Source organism: Entelurus aequoreus, linkage group LG02 (assembly GCF_033978785.1).
Source record: "Entelurus aequoreus isolate RoL-2023_Sb linkage group LG02, RoL_Eaeq_v1.1, whole genome shotgun sequence".
Taxonomy (NCBI): domain Eukaryota; kingdom Metazoa; phylum Chordata; class Actinopteri; order Syngnathiformes; family Syngnathidae; genus Entelurus; species Entelurus aequoreus.
The window spans coordinates 74,310,420-74,326,432 of NC_084732.1; the positions used below are offsets into that span (position 1 = coordinate 74,310,420).

The following is a 16,013-nucleotide window of genomic DNA, read 5'->3' on the forward strand; positions in this document are numbered from 1 at the left end:
TATATATATATATATATATATATATATATATATATATATATATATATATATATATATATATATATATGTATATACATATATGTATATATATATGTATATACATATATGTATATACATATATGTATATATATGTATATACATATATATATATATATATATATATATATATATATATATATATATATATATATATATATATATATATATATATATATATATATATATATATATATATATATATATATATATATAAATATATATGTGTGAATGGGTAAATGTGGAAATACTGTCAAAGCGCTTTGAGTACCTTGAAGGTAGAAAAGCGCTATACAAGTACAACCCATTTATCATTATATATATATATATATATATATATATATATATATATATATATATATATATATATATATATATATATATATATATATTTATATATATTTATATATATATATTCCGAGGGCGATGATGTCATGTTATCGTTGGGAAAATGCATTTTTAGACAATATGATTTGCCTGAGCGGCTAGGAGACACTGAGAGTAACAAGCGGTAGAAAATAGATTAGAAAGGACAGATTTTAAAAAAATTATAATAAAAAAAAAGAAGAAAAAAAGTATTTCTTTTTTTAACTTGGGACTTCCTGCGGGCCGGATTTTGGGCGCTGACGGGCCGGAACCGGCCCGCAGGCCGTAATTTGGGGACCCCTGTCCTATCCTATCCTATCCTGTGAAAAGACTGTATAAGAATTAATGTATTTACTTTATTTGCAGTATTGCCCGCCTAATGAGGACAAATAGTATGTATTGATGTATGGATGATGCAAAATCAATGCAGTTCAGCAAAGTTGTAACCAATATAATTAATGATGATGATGTTATCTGCCTGACCACGTGACTCCTCCTTCCTGGATGATCCACTTCCGGGTCTTCTCCCCGAGTTCAATCCGCGCGGAGTTCCTCTCCAGGTGTTCCCGGCGGCTCCTCCTGCTGCTGCTGCTGCCTGGCTACATTGTATCAGTTCCCACACCAAGAAACTACCGCGCCGTTCACTCGCAAACGGCAAATACGGAGGAATTAAACCCGAGTGGAGAGATTTATTCGCCGCGGGGACTAATTGGCGGAGAGTCGCGGGGCAGGGAGCGGGCTGTGTTGTCGCGCCTCCATCATGTCTCCCCCCCTCCGGGCTCGGGTAGTCTTCGCTGTTGACGCCGACGTTATCTCCACTTGAGACGGCACAAGTCCAGTGAATCGCCGGCCTCCCCTCCTCTCCTGCGGGTGCATGTCTCTGGGGCTTTTCTCCAGTCTCAAGTGCGATTCAAATGGTGTGACTTCTACTTCTTTTTAACGGAGTGCCTCGCCATGGACGGACGGGGAGCCGGAATGCAAATGGCGAGTAGCTAAGTCGGTAAGTTTTTGTTAAAATTATTTGTTATTGTTAATGGAAGACGTTGGCTTGTAATCGCTAGCCGGAGCTGGTTAGCTTTACAGCAGACAGCCAGCACAGCATGCGGCAGAGAGGAAGCTAAAGTAGCCCAGCTCATTGTTTCAGTCTCCTCTTCAGATTATCTGCTTAAACCTTCTGTTCCTCTTCAAGTCCACCTCTCATATTAACATGTGAAAACCATTAAAACCCATTTGGGAGCGTCAAAACTCCCAGTGCAGCAACACAACCATTACAGTAGTAGTGCATAATCTCCTGTATAAAAGTTTGCAGTGTTGCATTTACAAATATTGTCACGCATACCAATACAAGAACACAGTGTTTTTCAACCTTTTTTAAACCAAGGAACATTTTTTTCATAGAAAAAATCCTGAGGCACACCACAAGCAGAAATCATTAAAAAATGAAACGCAGTTGCAATTATTGGATAAGAATTAAAACCATAACCAACCATGCATCACTATAGCTATTGTCTTTAAGTAGTTGTACTGTCACGACCTGTCACATCACGCCGTGACTTATTTTGAGTTTTTTTGCTGTTTATCTGTGTGTAGTGTTTTAGTTCTTGTCTTGCGCTCCTATTTTGTTGTTGATTGTCATGTCATGTACGGGTGTACTTAGTGGACGCCGTCTGCTGCTCGACACGCTGTAAGTCTTTGCTGTTGTCCAGCATTTTATGTTTTGCTTTCTTTGCAGCCAGTTCAGTTTTAGTTTGGTTTTGCATAGCCATGCCTAAGCGTAAATGGTAAATGGGTTGTACTTGTATAGCGCTTTTCTACCTTTTTTTTTTTTAAGGAACTCAAAGCGCTTTGACACTATTTCCACATTCACCCATTCACACACACACATTCACACACTGATGGCGGGAGCTACCATGCACGGCGCTAACCAGGCCCATCAGGAGCAATGCCTTTTCTTAGCGGCATGTGCCTTATGTTTATTTTTGGTTTAAGAATTAGATACCTTTTTACCTGCACACTGCCTCCCGCTGTCGTTTGCATATTGTGATCATGACACAACGTGTTCCCGACATCTACAAAGCAATTAGCTACCCGCTGCCACCTACTAATATGGAAGAGTATCACACGGTTACTCCGCCGAGCTCTAGACAGCACAGACACTCAACAACGGCACATTATTTACGGATTATAATTACCTGTGTGCAAAAAATATTTTCAACCCAATTAGGTGAAACTACTTAATCTCCCACGGCACACCAGACTGTATTTCACGGCACACTAGTGTACCGCGGCGCAGTGGTTGAAAAACACTGCTATACCAAACAGAGTACTAGGTACCCCAGGGCAGTGTCTCATAACACTAGTGTGCCATGAGATACAGTTTGGTGTGCCGTGGGAGATTATCTAATTTCACCTATTTGGGTTAAAAATATTTTTTGCAAACCAGTAATAATAGTCTGCAAATTATGTGTTGTTGTTGAGTGTCGGTGCTGTCTAGAGCTCCACAGAGTAACCGTGTAATACTCTTCCATATCAGTAGGTGGCAATTGGTAGCTAATTGCTTTGTAGATGTCGGAGGCAGCGTGCAGGTAAAAAGGTGTCTAATGCTTAAACCAAAAATAAACAAAAGGTGAGTGCCCCTAAGAAAAGGCATTGAAGCTTAGGAAAGGCCATCCAGAACAAAACTGAACTGCTATAAAGTAAGCAAAAACAGAAGGCTGGACGACAGCAAAGACTTACTGTGGAGCAAAGACTTACTGTGGAGCAAAGGCGGCGTCCACTATGTACATCCGAACATGACATGACAATAAACAATGTCCCCACAAAGGATAAAAACAGCTGAAATATTCTTGATTGCTAAAACAACGTAGATGCGGGAAATATCGCTCAAAGGAAGACATGAAACTGCAACAGGGAAATACCAAAAAAAGAGAAAAAGCCACCAAAACAGGAGCGCAAGACAAGAACTAAAACACTACACACAGGAAAACCGCAAACAAATCAAAATAAGTCATGGCGTGATGTGACAGGTCGTGACAGTACACCTACTTTGAGACAAGAGATGCATGCTTGGTTTGGTTTTAAGTCATATCCAAAAATTGCAGCAACAACTTTTTACTGTCAACTGAGTTTCGTTTTTTAATGATTTCTGCTGGTGGTGTGCCTCCGAATTTTTTCAACGCAAAAAAAGGTTGAAAAACACTGCCATAGGGATCCTTGAGGGATAATGCACAGGAATATCCCAATGCGAAAACATTGTTGAAGGGTACTTCCCTTTTTTTTCTGCAATGCCAGATTCAGCAGGCTTCTAGTCAATCTTGAGTAGCTCATTTTCGGCAATAAAAGCAGGTTACCAACTGTTAATATCCATCCCAGATAGCCTGAAGTAGGCATTCTGCAAAGGCAAGTAGTTTATTGTTGTCAGTTTAACCATATGTTTGATCGGGTAGTCTTTAGTGGTGTTTCTTAAACAGCTGACGTCTCCATTTTTACAGGCGTTCATAGGAAATGGTCCATATTGGACACAATCTAGCCCACAGGAAATACTTTTGGTTTAGATCGGGGTGTGGCATGTCAACGGCCTGACTATGTGTAAAAGGTCTGTTGTGGTCACATAACCGGTTGAAGATTTTATAGCTCTTACCGGTTTTAATTGGTGTGCTGTCCCTTTTATGTTTGCAAAGGTCCTACTTTTTCAGTCTCATTCAGTGAGGATTTGTTTGTTTTCCTCAATGCAGATTGTTGCAGTGTGGTAACTTCAAGGTAGGATGGGGGATATGGCCTAAAATCTATATGGTGCGTTCCATTTGTACTGGGAAGTTGTAATTTTCGAGTTCCTAGTCGGAATTTCAACTGCAACGCCTCTCAAGGTCGGAAATCCCTAGCATTCTTGTGCTACGTTCCGGTTGGGAATGACAGTGCGTCTATCCATCCATCCATTTCCTACCACTTATTCCCTTCCAAAATTTGGGGGGTGCGGCTTAAATACTGTTGCGCCATATAGCCTGGAAAATACAGTACCTGTCGGTTGTTTTTACTGTGGTTATCATTAACAACTGTTTACCGTTACAACCTTAAGAGTCTCCAAAGGTCTTCACTAGCTTTGTTGCTACTCGAGTATCTAGATTCTAAATGGCTCTGATTACTTGTTAAATATAGATACAAAGTTGGCAACACTAATGATCCCTAGGGCTCAGTTTTCTTATTATCTGGCAGACCAGGGGTGTTTTCTTGAAATTTGTAATGTAACACTGAATAATCAACGTTATTGTTGTTGTTTTGTTCTTCCCATTGCATTGTCTTTGTCCCAATGACATGGCCATTTTGTATCGACCAATGACAGAAGTATGTGTGTCTCTTCACCGTCCACTACTGATTAAAACCCCAGTGGAAAGATGCTAAAAAGTGATATAGTATGTATTAGTCATTTTTGTACCTTTCACACCGGAAGTATATACCATGATTACGACACCTTTGTTCAACTAGTGTGTAAACCACAGAGACAGAAATTGTAGAATGCTCTGCCACAGCTGTAGTAACAACACTCAAAATGTGTGTAAATGTGAGAGCCTGTGAGATGCAAAGCTGTTGCCACGGAACATCGAAATGCTATCTAAATTCATGTGCCGTGCCAGCTTTATCACAGCATTGTTAACTTCTGTGTAAAAAAAAAAAAAAAAAAAAAAGATGACAGGGTCACTTTGTGAACTCAGTCTAGTCTGTTTATTATTATTTGATCTTAGATTCGATCTGCAGACTGTGAGGCAGAGAGACCACTAGCCTGCTGTGCTGTCAGCAAGGAACCCATAGCAACAAAAAATGCTCCTCACAGCATTTGGACACCTGGAAAGCCCCTGTTATTGCAGTATTTGATTTGTCTGACATTGTGGGAAGATAGCCTTTGCAAAGTGCTGGCAGCACTTTGTTTCAAACAGTGGTTATTGGTTAATGCATTTTATATATTTTTATCACAATAACCATGTTATTTAGGGCTCCTAGTTTCAAACCACAGGAATAAAGCAACGGAAAAAGACACTTGCCACATTTTTTGTGTAATGTCAAACATCCATCCATCTTCTACCGCTTGTCCCTTTTGGGGTCGCTAGAGCCTATCTCGGCTGCATTCGGGCGGTAGGCGGGGTACACCCTGGACAAGTCGCCACCTCATCACAGGGCCAACGCAGTAATGTCAAACATGGTGAAGTAAATTGTATGCACATTTTGTTGATGTTCTACAGACTTGAAATGATTTGAGAGCTAATGACAACAGACTCCTAAGAAACAATGTGAATGTATTTCGAAGCATTGGACAGTGTTGGTTTAAAGGTGTAGGGCACCCGATCAGTCCTTAACACAGGGATTATGTTAGCTTTGTGACGCTTCAATCATTTCATCACTGCTCACCACTTGGAAGACAAAAGGTTTAGCCAGTAATACTTTAAAGGCAGCTGTTCATTTGGCATATGTTGAAGTACTCCCTGCTTTAATCAAGTCATTTTTATTTTGTCTAATCATATACATTGTTGAAAAGTATTTCACAGAATGAAACCAAAAAAATGAAACAACATCGTAAATTGCTCTATTGTAACATTCTGCTTACAATGAATCAGAACTAAGAATATTGTATCATTTGTAAAACATGAGTTTGAACTTACAATGTTCTTTCTTACCAAGGTTGACATATTCACAGTGAACTATGGGGGTTGGTTCTCACCTAGGAGTGGGATTATTTTTTCTGGATACATAGCAGATAATAATGTTTCTGAATGGATAAATGGTGGTAAGTAATCAGGCAACGAGCAAAGTCCTGCGTCCATGCCAAATGGGGTAGCTGAAGATCATCATAATTAAATTAAGCTTAGGCTGTGCTTTATCATACCATTTAGTTTGTGACACAATACAAACACTTTATTAGATAAACATAGACCTGGTCGATATAGACTTAGACAAACTTTATTGATCCACAAGGGAAATTGTTCCACACAGTAGCTCAGTTACAAAGGAAGGTAGAATATGGCCTAAAATCTCAAACATTTCCCCTCAAAATTTGATTTAGGACTTTTTCCCAAAAAATTCCCCCCTTACTTTTTAAAGAAACCATTTAAAACAAAACACGTTTTTATTTTATTTGATCAAATACTAGTATATTGAAATTATACTGCATACACTTAGCAAAACTCTAATTTGAATAATGCTGTCTGGTCTTTTTTTAGACCAGATATAAATGGTGCTTTTTATGGAATAATAAATTAAGAACTTCCTCTGGGAAGCAATACTTTTGTTTAAAACAAAAAACTTCTGTTAACAAAAATGTAGCATTGCACATTGCATGCAAACAAATAATACATCTCCAACATTGAGAATAATAAAATGTAAACTTAAAACTTCTGTAAATGAAAATGTAGTATTTTACATCGTATGCAAATAAATAATCAAGTACAACATTGAGAAGACAATAGTTTCAGTAAGTGAAGTGGATAAACACAAGCTTTTTCATTCACACATCTTAGGGGTGTGCAGGGCGACTGCTTTAGTGATTGTTCTCCACTGTGCTTTATTATCGTGCGTACTTTAACTATATATCATCATCAGTGTTCGATTAATATTTAAAAAAAGTAATTAATTATAGTTACTTGTTACTTAACCAAAAAAGTAATTTAATTACTCTTTAATAAATGTAATTAATTACTAGGGAAAGTAATGAATGCGTTACTTAAAAAAAATATCTGGCCTTTGCAGTTGAGAAACGTTTAAAAGGCGGTGCTTGTTGCTAAGTGACGTGTGTGACATCATCGCCCAGACAGAGCAACATTAGGTCTGTTGTGTTTGTTAGCTTAGCAGCGGCAGTTTATCAGTGGTTGCGGCAGTTTATCAGTGGTTGCGGCAGCTCTGTTGAATGTTTTTACAGGATTTTGTTACCTCTGGTTAATAAAGAGATTGAATGTGCTTCCATGGCTGTCATGTCTTTGATCCACAAAGGGGGTATTGTTTGGATTGCAAGCTGAAGCTTGTCACTTCAATCACTGATTTGTTACCTTGTATTTAGTAGTAGTGTGTATGTGTGCATGTGTTTGTTGTCTGCTGTGTGTGATGTTGCATATTTCTATCTGATATCAAGTTCATTTTCGTGGTTAACGCTTGTTTCTTACATTGGACTTGCTGTGCTTCTGACACAGACATGTTTACATAAAACTACATCAGAAGTAGCGTGCCATCTTACACCAAGTTTATTGCTAATGGCTTTGTAACGTACATAAAAGTAATTAGATAACTCACGGCGTTATTATGAAGGCTGATCATCATGCATACCTTGTGTAAATGATTCCCACCATAGAAAGCTGCTTTTCAGTGGATTTTTTTGTTTTTGCGATCTTGTTCTCCTTGTAGACATTTCCATTTCCCGCACTCAACTAAAAGCTTCGGTTTCAGATGCAGGAATAAGTTTGTTGTGCTGCTGCCTTTTTTTTAAAATAAACTTTGCAGCGTGAAGTCATTTGTTCCACGTCTGTTGTTGCAAAACCAAAGTACTGACAACACTTTTCTTTGGAACAAACGTCTCTCTCTCATTAGCCATATTTTGCTAGGTGTGCCATTAAGGAAGTGAGTGAGACGGTGGAAGCTACAGAAGCTCATGGGAGCAAAAAGTATGCCAAAGGAACAGGAGGAAATAATAATTTTTTTCATTTTTTAAATCGTCTGCAACAAAAAATTTGAATGTATCGACAAAATCAATATAGCGTATCGGAGTAGATAAACGTATTGTATTACTCATTCAACATATGACATTTCCAAAAGGGGAAACATGTACAATTGATTAAACTTTGCCAATTACTACAATTTCAAATAGTTAAAATATAACCATGCTTTTGTATGTTTTACTGATAATAAATAATGGCAGCTTTTTATGTAATTGATTTACAGTATTTTTAGATCAACTAATTTACTGTACTACAGGGTTCTGTTACTGCTGGGTTGTACGTGAGATCATGTCTGGTTGATGCCGCCTCGGACTCAAATTGCATTGGGGGCAAAAACAAGTGTATTCCAAGCACAAAGTCAAGTGAAAGTGATGCATAAATGCGTTGATCTCGACTATCGAAATTGTTCCAATAGAAATTTCATAAGGAAAAAATATTATTTCGAAGTTCCTAACATAGCCCATCATAATGGGGAAAACGTTTTTAAAATCTGTCGCTCTTAATTCGTGGAGCCGAGTTGAAAACATGATCGAGTTTGCAGTGACCACTTGTCAATGTCTGTCTGAACTTAAAATGAACTGCAACAGCCTGTTTATTGATTTATGTACTTTTCTTACTCTACATATATGTACCTAAATGAGTAGTTTTATTTAGGAAACATGGAATAGTTTTTTGGGTTGTTTAAAGGTGCCCTGATACAACTTTTTCACTTTCGATACGATACCAATATTGGAGTTTCAAGTATTGGCCAATACAGAGTTTTTATAGTATTAACCTTCGGGACCAGACTTATGTAGTGTCTTCTTCGAACATCTTCTCTGTCCATTGTTGCCAAGCTTGCTTGTTATAAGCGACTTTTAGCTTGTTTTCAATATTGAGTTGGTTGCTTGTTTCTCTCGTGAGATCTGGCAACACTGTCTCTGTCGTGTAACAATTGGAACTTTGTTTATGTTGCACACGGACCTTTTGAGTTTGTAGAGTCCAGAGAACCAAAACACATCGGTCAGACCATTTGGCAGCTTTTCAATATTTTCATGGATTAATATCTGTTTTTATGGATGTTGTTTTGGCCTGGACACTGAATTCTGTTACGGAGTGGTGTAGACTGATGGCACTGTGGTCACACCACTTTGCCAAGTTTGCTACACGGATATGTTTTTAATGGATTGTCTTCAGATTCAGTGGGTGTCATCTTTCACACTTACATTGTCAGTTCCGGTGGTTGGAAGGCAATCTTTGTTTATTTGATAGGGACATTGCACAATACATATATTGCACAGGCCAGATATATGCTCAGTACCAGCTCATTTTCATCGTATGTCTTCAGGCAAAGTTACAGCCGGTCAAAAATACATTTAGGGCCTGATCTACTAAGATCCAAATACCACGTGCTAAACAGCGTGTGCACAACTATAAAATTGTGTGACTTATTAGTGGACGTGTTGTGTCAGCTTCAACTCGTATGTATACTTGATTATTTCAGTAAGGGTTATGGTCTGCAATCATAAATGCTAATAGAAAAACAATGCTGGGAATTTTAATCAAATCTAATTTTGAGGTTCCTACTCCTACTTCCACCATCCAGTAGTTCATAATTGGATGAAGGTGAGATATGCACCATTTCTCCTACAAACATCATTCCCCTCAACCTTACTTTGGCAAACTTTTATTGGTGCTGTCAGAATGAAGTATGGTACCTGTTGTAAACTTTTTATAACATCTACAGCAATGCATTTTATTGATTACATCTGTTAAATTGCTTAAAATGAACACTTAGTATTTAGGGGTTGTTCTATCGTCAAAAGATCCCCTGAAGCTCAAGTCAACCGTAAGAATAGGGAAGACAGATTATTTAGGAGATTTAGGATGTCTCATGGTTGTTTTTGCCAGATGAACTGGTTTCGCTATTTCAGGAACAACTGACCCAGTGGAATTTTCACACACCTCTCGGGTTTACAGAGAATCAAGAAAACAATCATGGTGCCCTATGTTTCTTGTCTTTACTGATGGTAGATGTCCGATCCATGCTATTCATGCTGACACACAGGCAATACAAATTCAAATAACCACATGTCAAAATAATGTATAGGATGTAGCTCTGTCTCTATTATATTTTTTTTTACTCCAAACGGCAGCACAAGCGAATTCAGGCTCAAATTGGGAAAAAAGGATGGTACAATCACCACAGTCATTAGTATGGTTGATGAAAGTGTCCTTCATGACCAAAGTGAACCAGTCTTCTAATACACACTGTCAGCAGGATAATGGGCCATTACACACAGCTCATCTCATCTCAGTCTGTCTTCTTGAATATGACACTTAGGTCACTGCACTCCAATGGCCTCAACAGTTGCAGGACTAATATCCATTTGAACACCTAAAGGATTTACTACAACGGTTGCAACATTAGGCGTTGCTAAATCATTTTGTATTAAGCACAGAGCTATTATGTCCACCCAGACCATGATCCCCAAACACTATTTCTAACCATTTGTGTGAGAATTTTAGCAATTCAACAAGGCGTTGTTGATTTGAATCAATTCAGGCTCTTTTTACAACAGCTACATTTATCTATGATTATAGCAAATACAATGGTATAAGTTTTTGCACAATAAAAAAGTGGATCATTATCAGTTTTTAGTAAGCTCTCTCCAGTCTAGTTTTGAAGTTAATTTATCACTAGCCACTAGCACAAGTGCTTGCACAGTTACTTTTTTTTCCACAGACGGTTGATCCATATATTTCTGGGATCTGGGTCCCTACTAGGCTTGTTCGGTAACAAAATACAGTACCGTAGTACTAACAAAATGAAAAGAGTACTATACCGCCTTTGGGGGGGGGGACCACTTTTTTGTCGTGCCAAGGCTGTCTGCGGTGAGTGAGCCAACGTCATTGTTTCCCATACATTCATTTATTTGTGGTGGGCACTGTACCACCACCAGAGGTGGGTAGTAACGCGCTACATTTACTCTGTTACATCTACTTGAGTAACTTTTGGGATAAATTGTACTTCTAAGAGTAGTTTTAATGCAACATACTTTTACTCTAGTATATTTATAGAGAAGAAACACTACTTTTACTCCATTTAGCTACATTCAACTCGCTACTGATTTTTATCGATCTGTTAATGCACGCTTTGTTTGTTTTGGTTTGTCAGACAGACCTTCAAAGTAGGATCTATCGCATGCCTGCGTTTCACCAATCAAATGCAGTCACTGGTGACGTTTCACCAATCAAATGCAGTCACTGGTGACGTTTGACTCCGTTTCACCAATCAAATGCAGTCACTGGTGACGTTTGACTCCGTTTCACCATTAAAACAGAGCCCGGCGGTCACATGCGGCAAACAACAAGCTTAAGCTTACATGAACTCAACGTCAAATTTGAGGAAGCACATCGCGGTAAGTAACGTTAGAACATATTTTGGCTGTCACTGTAGGCTGATGTTAGTTTCCCTGCTATGAATCAGTGTCAAATGTACATCGTGTGGAGACATTTATTAACGCACTGCAGCCTCATAGACACACACACACACACACACGCATACGCATGCATAGAAACACCAATCAGAAGTGCACAGTCTGTTTACCATGAATTTGATTTACGTGGACCCCGACTTAAACAAGTTGAAAAACTTATTCGGGTGTTACCATTTAGTGGTCAATTGTACGGAATATGTACTGTACTGTGCAGTCTACTAATACAAGTTTCAATCAATCAATCAATGTTCCCAGGTGCAGCCCACACCTACCAGTTTATGGGCGAACTTGTTATTTTCCTTTGTAATCTCTCCCTACTGAGCCTATGGTGCTGTTAAGTTATTGTGGCTCAATTTGCCTTAATTTTTTAAATGTTAATGTATTATTATTTAATATATATTATTGTTTTAGTTGCTTAAGAGATATTCCTGGCTCTGAATTTGCTCATTGCCATTTTTATGTTTTTGTGCATTATTTTTTGCCGTCATTATTAAACAAACAGGTTACTCATCAGTTACTCAGTACTTGAGTAGTTTTTTCACAACATACTCTTTACTTTTACTCAAGTAAATATTTGGGTGACTACTCCTTACTTTTACTTGAGTAATGAATCTCTAAAGTAACAGTACTCTTACTTGAGTACAATTTCTGGCTACTCTACCCACCTCTGATCACCACCAATGAATACACGGCCGGAAAGTGACAAAGTAGTATATAGTTCGAACAAATCTTGTTTATTCGTTCATTGGCTGAACCGCTTTGTGTTTTAAATTGATATTAAAAAATTAACTATTATGTGTTTTGGAAGTTTAAAATACAGTTATATATTGCAGCCTCCTGTGATTACCGGTGTATATATAACAATATATTGTTTGGCACATAAATGATCGTAGAAGCATTTCAAAACAGGTCACAAAGTCTCCTAGTTTGGCTGCTGGTGTATGTTGTTGTTATTTTGTCAAAACTATGATTAATCTACTTGTTAATTTACTGTGAATATTTGATTATTTTCTTTTATAGCATAGTTCCATCTACACTTCTCCTACACTTGCATTACCACAATATAACAATAGTATTACAAGCTCTATTGTCGGCCATATTTACATCATCTATATCGCGCAACCTACAGTCCATGTGGCATAGTATTTTGTGAATGTTTTGCAGTGTCATTAATAGGGATGATGTTTGATAAGAAATTATCGAGTTCGAGCCCATTATCGAATCCTCTTATCGAACCGATTTCCTATCAATTCTCTTATCGAATCCAGATAGGTTGTTGTATATGGAAAAAAACACACAATATTTGGTTTAACAAAAGCTCACTTTTATTTTATAAGAAAATAAAAATATTGACTGTTGTTACCCCCTAAAAAAATAAAATAAAATAAATATTGACTCTTGTTACCCAAAGAGTATTAAGTGGGATTTTTCAGAAAAACAAATATATACAGTAACACAAAAACAACCTGTCTCTGTGATCACTATAGGTGTATAAATAATAATATAGTGTTAAATAAAATCAGTCCCTTGGGCACAAAACTGAAAATAATACAGCTCTCCAAAAAGTGCACTTCTGCTGCTATTGGAACATCCTTCTGGGGTCCATCGGTGTGGCCTCCTCCAGGAATGACTACACATCCTTGTCCTGGAGGGAAAATGAGGGACAGACAGCATAGAATTAGGGGGGAAATTAGCTGAATGTGAAGACTAGGGTGTCTGTTATTAAGTCTTTAGCATTAGTATGTGGAATTAAATGATGGAATGGATTAAGTAATAAAGTTAAACATTGTACTGATATGATCCACTTTAAGAGGTTGTTCAAATTAATAGTGCTTACAAAGTACAAAGAAGAATTATGAGAAATACTTTCAACTAGGGCTGGGCGATATGGCCTTTTTTTAATATCTCAATATTTTCAGGCGATATCGTGATACACAATATATATCTCAATATTTTGCCTTAGCCTTGAATGAACACTTGATGCATATAATCACAGCAGTATGATGATTCTATGTGTCTACATTAAAACATTCTTGTTCATACTGCATAATATATGCTAATTTTAAACTTTCATGCAGAGAGGGAAATCACAACTAAGTCAATTGACCAATACTGTATTTATTAAACAGTTATTAAGCAGTGGCACAAACATTCAAGTCATTTCAAAACAGAAAGTGTCAGACACATTTTAAAACAAGCTATTAGTGCACTTTTGTGCATGTCACTAAGATGTCATATCAAAACAACACTAAATTAATGTGTACTTATTGTACAGAACGCCACTACAATAGTTTAAAACAAATAAAGTGCACTTTTGTGCATGGTGTCACACAAGATATTTCAATAACTGTCAAATAAAAATGAGCTGCATAATAGGAAATCAAATCGCTATGTGGTAGGTTACTGCGGACGTTATCTCATTCTGTTGTTCACTATTTTTTCCATACGGTGTTGATGTGGAAATGTTTGCCTCTGCATTTTGTTGGTGTGGCACCGAACAGAGATGTTGACATGCGGAGTAAGCACTCTTCCTTCTCTAGCAGGGGACTTTTCAAATGATGCTACATATTAGCAGTAATGCTACTTTTTGTAGCAACACTTTTGCCCCACACTTCACAAATTACGGTTGTCTGTTCGACATATTCCCACTTGAAGCCAAACCACCGCCAGACGATGGACCCCCTGTTGTTTTTCTTCGGAATTAATTCTTCCTTCATTTGTTACCAGATTCGCACCTTCTTTCTCTCATATTACCACTCGCACCACAGCTAACGTTACCCATGCTGCTACCTCTCTGCTCAACGAGGGCGTATACGTATGTGACGTATGACGTGACAGTATGTGACGTGTGTAAAAAGGTGCACTTGCTGTCTGTGAGAAGGAGAGACAAGAAAGAGTGGGAAGAGCCTGTAGTGTAATGCCAGCAGCTAAAAGCAACTGCGTGAGAACATATACTCGAATATCATGATATAGTCATTTTCTATATCGAGTATATCGATATATTGCCCAGCCCTAACCTTATTGAAAATAAGACATTCTTCATCTCAGTATATTAATAATGACTGAATTAATTATTAACATCCATCCATCCATTATTAACATATTACAAAACTGTTGTATATACTAATTCACAGATGTTATTTTATTATAAAAAGGTCAGTAAATGATGTATATATTTGTAAACGCTCTGAAGTGGGAAAGGGGTAGGATTAAATAAGCTTTACTTCTTCCTACTCCTTTTCGGACACGATGTATAGTGAAATGATATGAAACTGTGATGTGTTATGCTGTAAGTGTGTTCATGTACGAAATGAACTAAAGAAAGAAAGAAAGCACTAGTTTATTAGACAGACCTGCAAACTCTGGAGTGGTGTAGGCTACAAGATACCGTTAACGTTATCAGACACATACAAAAAGGCTAACCCTAACGTTACCGTTAGCCACTGACTATGCTTAGGTAACGTTAGTCTAGCTAACATTACTGCAGTCCTGGTTGACATAAAAAGTAACGTTATTTTAGCCTAAAGGCTACGAGTGAGCAGATATGGAAATTAACCGGCAACAGTTAACGTTAGTTACTCACCAGCACTATCACTGGAACTGACGCTGCAGGTTGAAGCAGAGGAAGAGGGGCGTGCCTCGTCATATCTGTCGCTGCTTCTCCATGACACCTTTCTCTAACCTTCAGGTTATGTACGGCCTGAACATGTTTCATCATGCTTGTTGTACTTCCCCCCCTTACATGAGAGCGAAGCCTGGCAGTAATTGAAGATAGCCGTTTCCTCGTCGTATTTTTTTGTAAAATGAAGCCATGCCTTGAGGCAATTTTTCCGGTCCATTTTTGTTGCTGCTTCTGTATCTGCCGCCTAATGACTGAGCTACGTCATTTCCTGGGACGTGCCACAGGGCATTTCCTGTGGGACGGGATTCGTTCCCAGGGATTCGAATAAAGAACCAACTCTTTTTCTTTACTGTAGTGTCTTCGATAACGGGAACCGGTTCTCAAAAAGGGATTTGAGTCCATGAAATCGGTTCTTTTCTTATAAAACAACCGGGAGAACCGGTTTCGAACATCATCCCTAGTCATTAATTCCTTTATGACACAATACTGGTCAAACTATTTACGCATCTGTCCAGATTCCAATATAGTATATGACCCCCCGCCCCACCCCAATGTTACACTCATTCCTATGCCCGTGGGTAAAAACGTATTGAAGTAGTTCCCCTGTTCTGCCCATAGATATAGATATGTAGTTGCTCCATTGAGCTGGTCGGTGCCTTGCCAAATTTTAGCGTGTGAGCAGAGTCTCAAGTCATATCAAGTCATCAGAAGTAAGTCTGAGTCAAGTCCAGAGTCATTGCTGTCAAAGTCCAAGTCGAATCGCAAGTCCGGGTCCACACCTCTGCCGATCACTGATTAAATAATCGCCCAGCCCTA

The 16,013-nt window shown here is 38.1% G+C and overlaps 1 protein-coding gene across 2 annotated transcripts in view; it reads left to right on the plus strand.

The window, feature by feature from the left end:
• Nucleotides 1-935: 935 nt before the first annotated feature.
• Nucleotides 936-16,013, plus strand: part of LOC133639079 (zinc finger protein 609-like) — a 172,337-nt gene continuing 157,259 nt past the window's right edge. For both annotated transcript variants that reach the window (XM_062032211.1, XM_062032228.1), the window contains exon 1: nt 936-1,402. The gene's annotated coding sequence lies outside the window, so the exon portion shown is untranslated. The remainder of the gene's footprint in view (nt 1,403-16,013) is intronic.